This window comes from Cupressus sempervirens, chromosome 1 (genome assembly GCF_028749045.1).
Source record: "Cupressus sempervirens isolate cs-2001-9-10 chromosome 1, ASM2874904v1, whole genome shotgun sequence".
Taxonomy (NCBI): domain Eukaryota; kingdom Viridiplantae; phylum Streptophyta; class Pinopsida; order Cupressales; family Cupressaceae; genus Cupressus; species Cupressus sempervirens.
Genome location: NC_143118.1, coordinates 467314978 through 467327717, shown reverse-complemented (window position 1 = coordinate 467327717; position 12740 = coordinate 467314978).

Sequence of the window (12740 nt, the reverse complement as noted above, 5' to 3'; positions counted from 1 at the left end):
TTTTACCATTATCTTAACTAATCCTTGCACTTCATTACAAAACCATAACTCAACCTTTCCTTAGGTGCTTTTGTTACATCTTGTTGATTAAATCCTCTTCATCAATCAACTAAGTGATAGTACTTCAATCTTATAAGAAATTATCATTCTAGAAAATAGCAAGTTTGACATCAATGAAAAAAAAATGATTGAAAACATTATTTATCAAGCATCTTCCTTTTTGCAATCAATCTTCATTCTTCAACAGTGATCTTTTAAATCAGATTTCCAACATTACCATGATTCAAGTTGATTAAAACTAATTCAATACCTAACTCTCAATATGCTCTATAAGCTAATTTTGAGTCTCCTCTTTGCAAATTGATCCTCTCTTCTAATTTGATAAAAAAATTCTTCCGCTTCACTACATTGATTAGGTCACTTGCTCTGCTATTGTTGTTGATGCTCGATTTGTACTATGCTTTGAAATTACTATGTAACTCAACACTTATATGCTTGAATTGCTTGATGAGTATTGAACTCAATTTGTATAGAAATACACAGTGTCTACATACTTTCTCAGATCCTATAGAGCTTAGTAAATACATACTTATGTGCATGACTCAGCCTATATAGAGTAGCTCACTCATAGTGATGACCATCTGACTTTGCCTAGTAAATGACTAAGTGTTTGACACTAATAGAAAACAATAGTTAGAGATACCAAAAATCTCCCCCTTTGATAGTAGTGGCAAAAACACTTTATCATGATTACATTGTTACTAATACAATTTGATATGAGTACTACCCCTAAGTCGTATGACTTGCTACAATGCAAAACTTCAAATTTGTGATTCATGCTAAATGAATAAAAAATAAAAGATGTATAAAAGCACATGACTCTAAATAGTTTGATATCTTAGTGTCATACCCTATTTATGTTCTTAACTCTAAACTTTATTGCCTATTCATATGTCAACTCCTCCTTTATTACCTTTTTTGCATTTCTTTCTCTATATGACAAACATTCCCTCTTGTTTTTGACACTTATATTAGGACTGTTGGGGTTGAATGGGTGGAAGAAACCCATATTTATTAACGAATGTCTGATGAACTTGTGTGATCATGGAAAGTGCATGATCCCATGTGGTTCTTATTGCATCCAAAATATGATTCTACAACTATAACTATGCTACTAAGTCAATTTAGCTATGAGCCACTGAAAGATTATGATCCTCTTTAATAAGATCCTAGACTAGTTGCATTTCCCTTTGCATGACAACACAATGAGGTATGAGTATAGCTTGAAGAGAGATCAATTTGGATCTCATGCTACTATCAACTGTCTGAAGCTCAACCAATGTGCCTTGAGCATTCAATGACTTATTGTAGTGTTCTATATAGAATCTATAGACTGTGAAATAATATTGATGGATCTCTACATCTCAGGATGAATCTATTGAATTTGTGCCTGAATGTCATTTTTAAATTTGGGCACATCTAACAAAATGTTGTACTCACTGTAGAAGTTTGGTCATACTCTATTCATGCTATTGTAACTAAACTTTCTGCTCAACAATTGTTATGGAAAATTTATCAAAAATTTATCCACAACCTTATTCTCAAATTTTATTGTTGAGCAATCCATGAGTTTCTCATTTTATTCTATATCACTTGCATTTACTTATTCAACAATAATTACAAGATGTGTAATAAATGGGGCATCCCCATCAAAATTTTGAATATCAAAAGAGTCAACAAAAATGTTTTTAACATTATATAATACCTTCTTTTGTTTATTCTCTCTTCTTAGCTCTTCTTGCTTTTTCTTCTTTGCCAAAATTTCTTGTAAAAAATTTGTCTACTCCAATGTAAGATTTGCCAAGTTTAATTGTGGTATTTCAATCACTTCATCTAGACTAACTTTAATATCTGGTGAGGTGTCAATTTTTTATTTACCTTTATTCAACAAAGGAGTATTTCTACTTGGCACTGCTTTGGGAGTTAGTGAGGGGCTTTCACCACTTAGTCATTTTGGTGCATTGGTGCTTTTAAGAATTTGGTATAGCTTTGATACCATCTAACAATTTTTGTAAGGAAAGAATGAAATGCCAAGATCTAGAAGCTTAAGAGATAGCACAAGAGAGACAAGATATGATCCAATGAGAATCGATTAATTAGATAATTGGATGAATACATCATAGAAGTGCCTTGTATATAAAGGCAACTGATATGTCTATGATTTAGACAAGAGATAATCATACCAACTAAGCTCATGTCCACCAAGAGTGGATTATCCTCCATTGTGCATGAATGTACATGGAACAATGAGAGGATAAGAATGTAAAGGTGTATCTCCAAAAGAGATGTAGTAGACAACATGTTCTCAATTGGAAAGTAAACTACTATATTGTCTACATGACAACTCATATAAGTATGAAAAATCCTAGGTGTCTACATGACAACTATATGAATATGCATTATCCTAAGTAAACTTAAGTAAAGTGTAAATAGTAAATACTTATTTACACCAATAGTGCTTGAGACAAAAATGGTTGCACTCAGCTCAACTCTACTCACCTATTTATTTACCTCAATGTGAGGTGTTGACATATCTTGAGTATCTGCACTTGTTTCCTTCATCTCTTTTTATACCTCTTTAACTATGAGCCTTGATTTCTCAACTTCTTGAGTGTTAGGGGTGTCAACATGTACTGGGGACATCCTTCCTGGAGAACTTGGTGCACCCAACTTTTCTCCACTATTGTGATCATCTTCTATGGTCACCATCTCAGTTCCTTTCTCTGTATCTACTACTTTGGTGGACAACCCAAAAATGATTTTCCAAATAAATTCATCTTGCTGTGCTATATCTTCCATTTTATTATTTAATAAAAAAAAACTATAATTAGGAACAAATTTGCTCCTATATCTCTCCAAAAATGTTTCCCTCTGGTCTTGAGACAAATCATGCACAACTCTAACTAAAGTGTCAATTCTTATCTTTTTCTCTTCTTCTTCTGCCTATTGCCACCTTATTTCTAGTTTATCATACAAATCTATGGGTGTTTTCTTTTCAATTTCACTTGGAGCTAATTTATGATTAAAAATCATATCTATCATAGCTTCCTCAACTTTGGTTTAGTCAGTATTATCCAATGTATCATATTTCACAATCTAAAACTAGATAATCATAAAGATCTTCTAAGATCTACACATGCCTCAAAAATAGACTTTTTTATCCCTATGGGAGGTCCTTTGAGCAATCTCCTTCTCTTTGATTTAGCTATACTAGGTTCAATAGTCTCTACTACTCTTTGTTTTGTAATCTGTTCAGCACTAGCAACTTCCCTGGTCCTTTTCTTAGTAGGTGGAGGAGGAGAGAGGGGTGTCACCACAGAATTCTTTTCGGTTCTTTTATCCGTCTTTCTAGGTGGAGTGAAAAAAATTGGAACTTTTCCATTGTCTCCTTCTTCTTCTTCATCCTCTTCCTCACTACTACTACCCTTTTCTTCATCTTCTCCAAGACCTTGTGTAATCTACAATGGTTCCTTACCCTTTCCTAGGTGCCTCATTTTTCTACTAGGTCTTGAATTGTTCTCTTTTGTTTCTTCTCCTTAGAAACTATCTTGATATTCACATTCATTCTGGCCTTACCTTCCACACATTCTCCAAAAGATTTAGCCTCAGTGTCTATTTCTTCTTTCAATAATGCAACTATGTTTGCATTCACTAAATCACTGTCAATTCATAATCAAAACCTTATAACCAAACCTTCCTTACCTTTACTTCCTACACAAATGTATTATCTATATCTACAAAAAAACATATATCATTGCGATACCTAGTTACCAATTCTTTAGGTATTTTTATCCTCATCTTCATTCTTTGCTTGAATTCCTCAAAATAAGTGTCTATGAAATTCCCAAAATTTGCTCCTAATTGAGTAATGTATTCACTTATTTTCCTTGTCACTAGTTTGTTTTGATTCCAATTACTAGGAAAATATTTATGTATATAAAAGAAAATACATATAATGAGGGATCCAAACTTACACATAGAATTTTTTGATTTCCTGATGGATGCAATATTTTCTACCAATTATAGTCTTGGAATCTTAGCAAGGTCATATTCACGATCTTTCATCACTATTTTCCATGCTTGATCCATTGCCATACTTGACACATTATTCAATCTGCTGAACTAGTAAAATTTGTGAGCTATAACCCTCACTAAAAATTCAATTAATGAATTATAAATGTTTGTAATGGATAAGCCTCATCCATTCCACTTGACACCTGTGTTTGCCCCAACTTCCTCTTAACTGAGCATCACATGGTTTTCTTATTATCTAGGGTTGGATAGCTTGTAACCTTGTGGATTATTTTCTCCATGATCTTTACTGGTCCATTGTGTAACAAAAATTCATATCATGGATCTTTCTTAGAATAATTTTGATCCATTCAATCTTGGAATTCCTTGGGAACTCTAGGGAATGATTGAACCCTTTCTTTTCAACAACATTGAATTCATCCTTTAAGAGTCAATTACATAAATTACCATATGCTTCTCTTATTTCATAATTTCCTACTTCTCCAATTTTACAAACATAACATCTCCTTACATCATGAATCATAATAACTCTTGGTGGTATCAAGGATAGCTCACCCATTGAATATCCTTTTATTGCAATTTTCGGAATAGCACAAAACTTTGGTGGAGAAAAAGTGTCATTCTTCACCAATTAAATTTTACTAATTTCTTGATTCATTCTAGTGGTGGATGAAGCTGCCATCTCCTCTTTGTTAGGGTTTGAAAAAAATTATTTCTTCTATATTACCAATCTTTGTTGATCACCAATTTTTTTCTATGCTCTTGAAATCTATATTACCAATCTTTGTTGATCACCATCTTCACTAGATTGGGTGACCTCTACTATATTAGCTCCACTATTTCTATCTTCTTCTTTCTTTTTCCATGTTTGATCCATCTCCTTCTTTATTTGTTCAATGTTCACTTTACCTTTACCTTTGTATCTTATGTGATTTTTTGATGGTACTTGAGTCGTGCAATTCTTGCTTAAATGTCCAAACTTGAGACACTTGGAACATGCATTGTTAGGTGCATAATTATGCCTCTAATTTTTCCAATAGGGTTTTTTCTGTGATCTAAATTCATATGCTCTATGACCATATTTCTAATAGTTATAGAATTATCCTTCAAATCTAGGTGTGGTAGGTGCATTCCTCATTCTTGATCCACACTCATGCATTTGATGTCTCTAAAAACAATAACCAATAAATTTGGGTTTAGGATTTTACATACCATGTTTACTTCAACAAATATTTGTAGTATGACCAAGTTTTCCACAGTGATAGCATGTTGGTTTTCTCTTTGATTTTGCATTTCTTAGTTTTCCATTCCTGGATGATTCTCCTTGTTTGGTGCATGAATGCTCTAAGTCATCAGTACTGCTAGATGAATTTATAATTTCTTCAAATTATTTTATTACTTCTTTTGGTTTGATGAATCTTTTCATAAGTTCTTTCTCAGTTTTTAGTTCACTCTTTAGTATGTCCTTTTGTGTTCTAAGATGAGCTATTTCCACATCCTTTTGATTTAATTCCTAATTTACAAGCATCAGTTGATTTATCATGTCTAGTTGAGTGTTTGTGAGCTTTTACAAATCTAATAAACTTTCTTCAAGTCTGGTAGCCATTACCCTTTTGTCTTCCCCAGCCACAGTCTTGTCTTCTCCATCTTTCTTCTTTTCCTTGTGTTGGTGTTTGAAAACGCTGGAGGGTTTTCAATTATCCCACTGAGAAACTGAAATATCTAGGGGCAGCTAACTCCCATTTTCAACATGCCATTTTTGAAAATAGGCCAACTATAAGGCTAGACCCTTCTTCTACTTCAGGCTTTGCTAAACCTAGGTGGGTGGACCTGAGATTCAGTCAATACTGTACCAGTGCAAAAACATATCCCTAAATCTATTAAGCATATGAAAACCCTTATATCTCCTAATGGCTTAAGAAAAGACATAGATCTACAGTAGCTAAATGCAAAGTTATGAATCTCATAAGTTGAGTGAGCGTTAAACATTTAGGTCCTTCAACATGAAAGGGAAAGAACATTTGATTATTGATGTTGATTTTCAAAAAATCCTCAAATATGCAACAGGAAAACCTAGTGATCTTGTAAACTAACCAACGCCTTAACCATTGGGAAAATCTATGAATAAAAAATATACATATGAATATTTGAGACATATGTGTATCTTTAGATATCTAATCTATCTATTCAATTTGTAAATAGACATCTATGTTCAATTTAAATCTCATTCTTACCTCATATCCTCCTCAACAAATCTATAACCCTATTAATTTCTATGAAGCATTTACACAATTCCTAGAATTATTAGCAACAATGAAACAACATACAACCTTAAGGGACTACAACTATGATCTAGGCTCTTTGTTCAAAGGTCATAAAACATTACAACTCATTGAGAATGGAGACAAGATTCAACTAAAACTCAATCATCTACTGCTCTTTGTATTATTTCCTTGAAATTATATAGTCATATGCATAAAATGAAAAACATGAAACAACCTAACAGCTTTGAACTATTTGTATATTCCTTCCTACTACTATTCATACAAGAGAGAATATGCTAAAGAATGAAGGTGGAATCATAGTTCTAGATTCAAAGAAGTGGTATCACAGAATGACTGAAAATTTCCTACCAACAATGGTCTCACAGTGCAAAAATGGAACCCCTGTAATGAGGAAGAAAGAGAACGATCTAGGAAGAAGGAAGTCCCAGATCTGCTCTACATCTGACATTTTTCCATTTGAAATTCCCTCTCTTCGCCCTCAAAAAACTCTCCCTACCTTCTCTCTTCAGCTGAATATCAAAATCTCATCATTTTGTCTCTACAAGGCAGAAATATCTGAGATACTTTATCCATCATCGTAATTGATTTTGATGCCAAGGTGAACTCATAGTAAAAGGTGAAAATCAGTTATATGACCTTCAGAATGCAATATAATCTTTCTCAGCTTATTTTTACCACATTTAGGCTCCAAAAGTTCATCAAATCTTCCCTTTAACAAACTCTGATGATTAATGATCAAATTTACCCGTTCTATTGCCAATGCCCTAGATTTTACAAATTGACCTATAACTCAAATTGGTGAGCACCTATGTAAAAACCAACCTCAAATTTAGAAAATTTAGATCTTCCCAATTTCGGTGGTATATTGGAGTGCTTATTTTTGATAAAAATCACTTTAGATATGGTCTTTTGAAATTCTCAATCTTGTTCATGGCTTCCATAGCATTTTACAAAAATTAATCCTTATATATAGTTTCAAACTTTATGATAAGTGAAATTTTATTTAAAAATCTACCCATGCACATGAATGATCTTTGAGAAAAAATTTCAAAAATTAAAAATTTAAAACCTTTGAAAATTCCCTCATATGTTTCACTCGAGTCAAACTTGGTTTGACCATCCCACCACGTGTCACGTGCTGATTTGTCCACCTTGTACCGTGTTGGTGACACGTGTGAACTTCTTGCTATATCACTAGAGCAACTTCAATTAGCAAGATAACAAGAACTGTTGGTTGTTCCATGTGTCACGATCTCGTCCACTTGATTCCATGTCAGCATCTTGTCATCCTACCGGCTGCCACATTAGCACCATGTTATCTATGCCACATCAACGTCACTATCTCACTATGGTTAATGAGTGAGCACTTTCGATTGATGAGATAGCGATGATCACATGATCTATCAGGTGGTAGCATCTCATGAATCTGGATCCACATCAATGAGCCTACATCTTCATCTAAAATTTTGTTTAGTCTACATGCCAACTGGGCATCCCGGTGGGCTCCACCTGCGGCTAAGGCTTCAAAAGCCTTTCTCTTCAATTCATTATACAATGTGTGTGCAATAGTATTTAAAATATAAAATGTTCCCCATAGAACCCATGTGGGACATATCTTCTTTGCATTGTTTCCCTCCTTCAAAATGTGCTTGGGAGAGCTCTTTGATATCTGTCGTCGTCTCCAGTCAGGAGCTTCTCTTTAGCACCGCTTGTCTCTTATGCATGACGTTTGTATTTTAGCTAGTGACTTGGTTTGTTTTTTAGACATAGGTGGATCTGCTCCTTGGCTTAGTGTAGTATGAAGGCCCAAAAATGATTCCACAATTGCTTACAATAACATAGTCTTTCTAGAAGCTAGAAGCAATTATTAATTGGAGTGTTAGATTGAATTGCCACAGTGCTGAATTGGAGTGAAGGATCTAGGGTTACTTTTTCTCTGATAGAACAAGAGTCCAATGCAAGCATACTAGCATTCGTACCATTTAAACTTACACATATGTACTAATTGTTAGAGAAATGCGATAAATCTTCATTAGAGCCATAGTCTGATAAAGAATTTTAATAGATGAGCCTTCATATATTCCTTCATTTTGGTGTGGGATGGCTTTAAGTTGTGTGGACTTCTTTGTTAATACTGCAGTCTCCTCTCAAATATGGATGGCTTGATTTTGAAACTGCGTGGGTTCTCATTTTATTGCCGAGTCTGTGTTGCCTTCATTGTAATAGTCTCTTCTTATTTTGTTTGGTTAACTGCCCCTTCACATTTTCATATGTTCCAATCATCCCCTGCTGATGCCATCCTCCCACCTATGTAGAACTCCTTGCTGATGAATATCACCTCCATGCTGCCGTTTACTTTTTTTTGCGGAGTCGGGTGAGGCTCCACCTACATGGACTTCCTCTTACATGCTCTATGCCTACATTCCTTTGTTGTTTCCAAAGGCTCTTTTATGTTGTGTGGATGTCTTTTTTGCTTAGCGTTGGGGTCTCTTTATCTACTATGTCTGCTGCCCTCTTTCCTTGTGGTATCTGCATCCCTCTTCAACATAAAATGTTAGAGAAAAAATGCTTCTCTTTCTAATTTTACATCTGCAAATTATGATAAGTTTTGTTGTTCAGTTCCATTTGGATGTTTCCAATTATAAGACTTTTTTGATAAAAGCCGAATGAAGCTCTATAGTTTCAAGCTAAAACTCAATGTATCTTTCCACCCATTGAAACTCAAGTTTGAAAAAAGGAGTCATTCATTGAATGATAATAAGACAAACATCATAGGACCATTTCCAAATACCACATAAATGTAATATCTCATCCGGCAAAGGAGAACAATGGATCATAATTAAAAACTATTGTTTTCACCTTGTGACAAACATATTAGTAGCATCCTTCAACCTCCAAAATTGCAATTGCAAAACCAACAAATTTGCATAAAAAAATGAATTTTTTTAATTAAACTATTAGAGCTCTCCAGCCTTCTGTGTGATTTGATCTCTATTTAGAGCTATCCTTTCAATTTTTATTGCTGAATTCTTCTCAAGTACATCATGAGGGAGAATCTTATTGACATTATTCTGGCCATTCTTCTGCCTCCCCTAGGAGTCTTCTTGATGTTTGACTTCCATGTAATAATTATTAAACTCTAAAGTTCTTTTCTTCCCTTTCTTTCTAAAGATTTGACCATAAATTTCTTGAAATTTGGCTTGTGTAGATTCCTTACACACACAAGGTATCTCCACAATCCTCCAAAATTGTCACAAATTTGGTGAATTTAGCTGGGCCCCAAAGTGGGTCCGGCTAAATTTTTTTTTGTTTCCAGACAACTAAATTGCTAAATTGACCTATTGATCATCTCAAACTGATTAGCATCAAGTTCAATTACTAACTAATCATTAAAAACTCATTTTATCACTCTCTGCAAACTATCAACTTTTGTGCTAGGAGGTCCTTTGACTGGCCTTAAAAACTAATCCAAACAGATAATTGGGCTTTGAAAGCTGGGGCACTGATTCTCTATTTTGCACACTTCTACCCTATCAAATCTTGTCTCATGAAGAATTCGAGGTCAAAAGATATTCGTTGTCGAAGTTGCCTTCTCAGAATTACCTATAAGAAAACATGTCAGAAAATACTAAATTGTTTGGCCTTGAAAATTGGGCAAATTGACATGTGGGAAGATGAAAACTGGGTCGTTTGTTCTATGTCATAAGGAGAGTATAAATCTAGGATTTCGGCTCATGAAGAATAACTAGGCGCAAATAGCGAGCGGTCAAAGTGGGCTACTTGGATTTTATAAATTGAAAACAATGGCAGAAAAGCAATTTTTGCAAATGGAATTGACCTAGAAAAGTGTGCAAATGGATTCGTCAAAGCTTGCAAATTGGCACACTTAAATTATTTTCAGAGGACAACATAGTGGTAAACCATTCAACTTCACCTATCATGGATTAGGAGTTATAACATCTCGAACAGGGCTTCTGACAAATTTGCAAATGCTAACACCAGTAAAAGATAGAAATTGTGTTTGAAATCACATTTGAAAACTAGTCAAACAGATTTGTCATGAGCTAAAACTTGAAACATAACAAGTCTCTGATGTCTATAAAGCAAAGCAAAAGGAATTTCAATCAACTAGGTCAAAATTACAGCACATCAAACAGAGCCTCCCAGAATTCAAAATTAATTGCAAAAGCATGAAAATATTAACTGACCAACTTTGAGGGATTCAAAACCTAGTCAAACGAACTTGAAACAACTTGAAATCTGAAACATAGGTTCTCAGGTATGGACATTAAGCTTTCCCAAAGCAAAAAGTCACAAAAAAATTTTAGGTGCAAGATATTCAAATGCAAACACAACCTCCTATCGATGTTTGACACTTAGGTGAAAAAGCAAATTTGGAACTAGCTCAAAACAAGACTTACAGAATAGCTCAGAATGGCAACTTAACATCATGGAACACATAGACACACTAAATAAAAGGTGTTAGAAGCATTAAACACCTCAGGGGCCTCAAAGGTATAGTTGGGTACAAATGCAATTATAGGGCTCGATTTTTCCAAAAGTGCTCAAAATTTGGGCTACAATTTTGAGCACCAACACCTTGGTCACTTCACACAGTGTTACTGATTGGATTTCATGTTCCCCTTTTTGTCCTCTTATTTCTTCATTTAGGAGTTTTTTCTTTTCAAGTAGATCTACAAATGCTTTATCATTTGGATTGATTGGCTCAGACAATCCTTCATTCTCAACTTCTTCATAGGAAAATTATTTATCCTGGATTGTCAATTACTTTCTTCTTTTTATGGATTTCTTCAAATCTTGCCTTGCTTTATCAAGTTTCTAGTGTATACCTTTAGAGTTATGGATAGTTAGATGGGTTTGGCACTTGTTGTGGTTGTTATTTCAGCTATGGATATTTTTTGACAACTATGGATACATGTGGATGTAGGACCAAAAAATGGGCTAATATCTAACATACTATGAGAAAATCACAAACTCAATGAACATACATTGATACCCTCTAGTCTACCATGAAAGACAAATAAACAAAAGGAAGAATACAAAATTAAAACTAACTCTTTCACTTATAGCTCCCATATCCTTCTTTCTTCTCCATGTGATGTTGCTCCAATTGCCTATAGTGCACACAATTAAGAAGCAAAAGCCTATGACAATGATAATGCTATGAGAATACTAGAAGATGTGATTTAAGTTTGAGAGAGCCAAAGACCAAAGACTTAGAACCTAGGGACCAGGAATGATAGGAAGAATGTTCATTTTATGATCAATAGGCAAGATGAGAGCATTGGACTTGTCACCTTGGATATGCAACTTGGCAAGAGATTCCTTTGAGAATCTATGACACATATGACACAAGATGCAAAATGTAGGATTATATGACACTTGGAAGTCAAACATGACTAAAAATGGAAGAGGATCTATGATGCATCATGTGACACCTCAAACCCACTTAAAGCCAAGAATCTATGACAATGGAAGCCAAATATAGATATGTGTAAGGAATAAAAATATATGGATTATGACATATCTTAGCCAAGTGTAAATGGAGAATCCATGATGTGTCATGCCCATGTGTCATGATGATGTCAATATTATGTGGAATATTTGAATTAAAAATCCATTATTCCACACAAATAGAAAATAGTAAGAAATGGAATTAATGGTGGAAAATATAACTTAGGAAATTAAGAATTTCCATGGTTTGTGAGTGATGAATCAATTAATTAATAAAATTGTTTAATTGAGAAAGTTAGTCAAGAATAATAATTAGTGAAATGATATATGATTAAATTATGGGTTGTTTAATCCTATAAAGAACATTAGTAAACAATTGGCCAATTTGATTAAATAAGTGCAACAATATTTGTTGATGAAATATGACGATAATGTAGATTAACTAGGATGATGATAGGTAGAACAAAGCCATGGTCAAATTGATTGATTGATTAGAATTTATAACATGCCAAGGACACATGACATGAACTAAGGACACCTAACATTTAACTAACATTGTGAAATGCTACAGGATCAAGATTGGTTGATAAGGTTGATCATAATAACATCGATGGATATTATCAATGTTATTAAATGGTTGACAATTCCATGATATGACACTAAGAGAATCGACAATGTCAAAGATTAGATGATGTGAATGATAGTTTGACCTAGCACTAAGAACCATGACAATACTAATGTCAGATTGATAAGATTTGATAGATTGATAGGTTTCCAAGGCATTGAAAGCCACAACAATCCCTAGGATTGGATAGAGGATGATTGATTTGGGATGTCTAACACATTTTGTGAAGATTAAGACTAATTTTGGGTGGATTTGGGGTAATT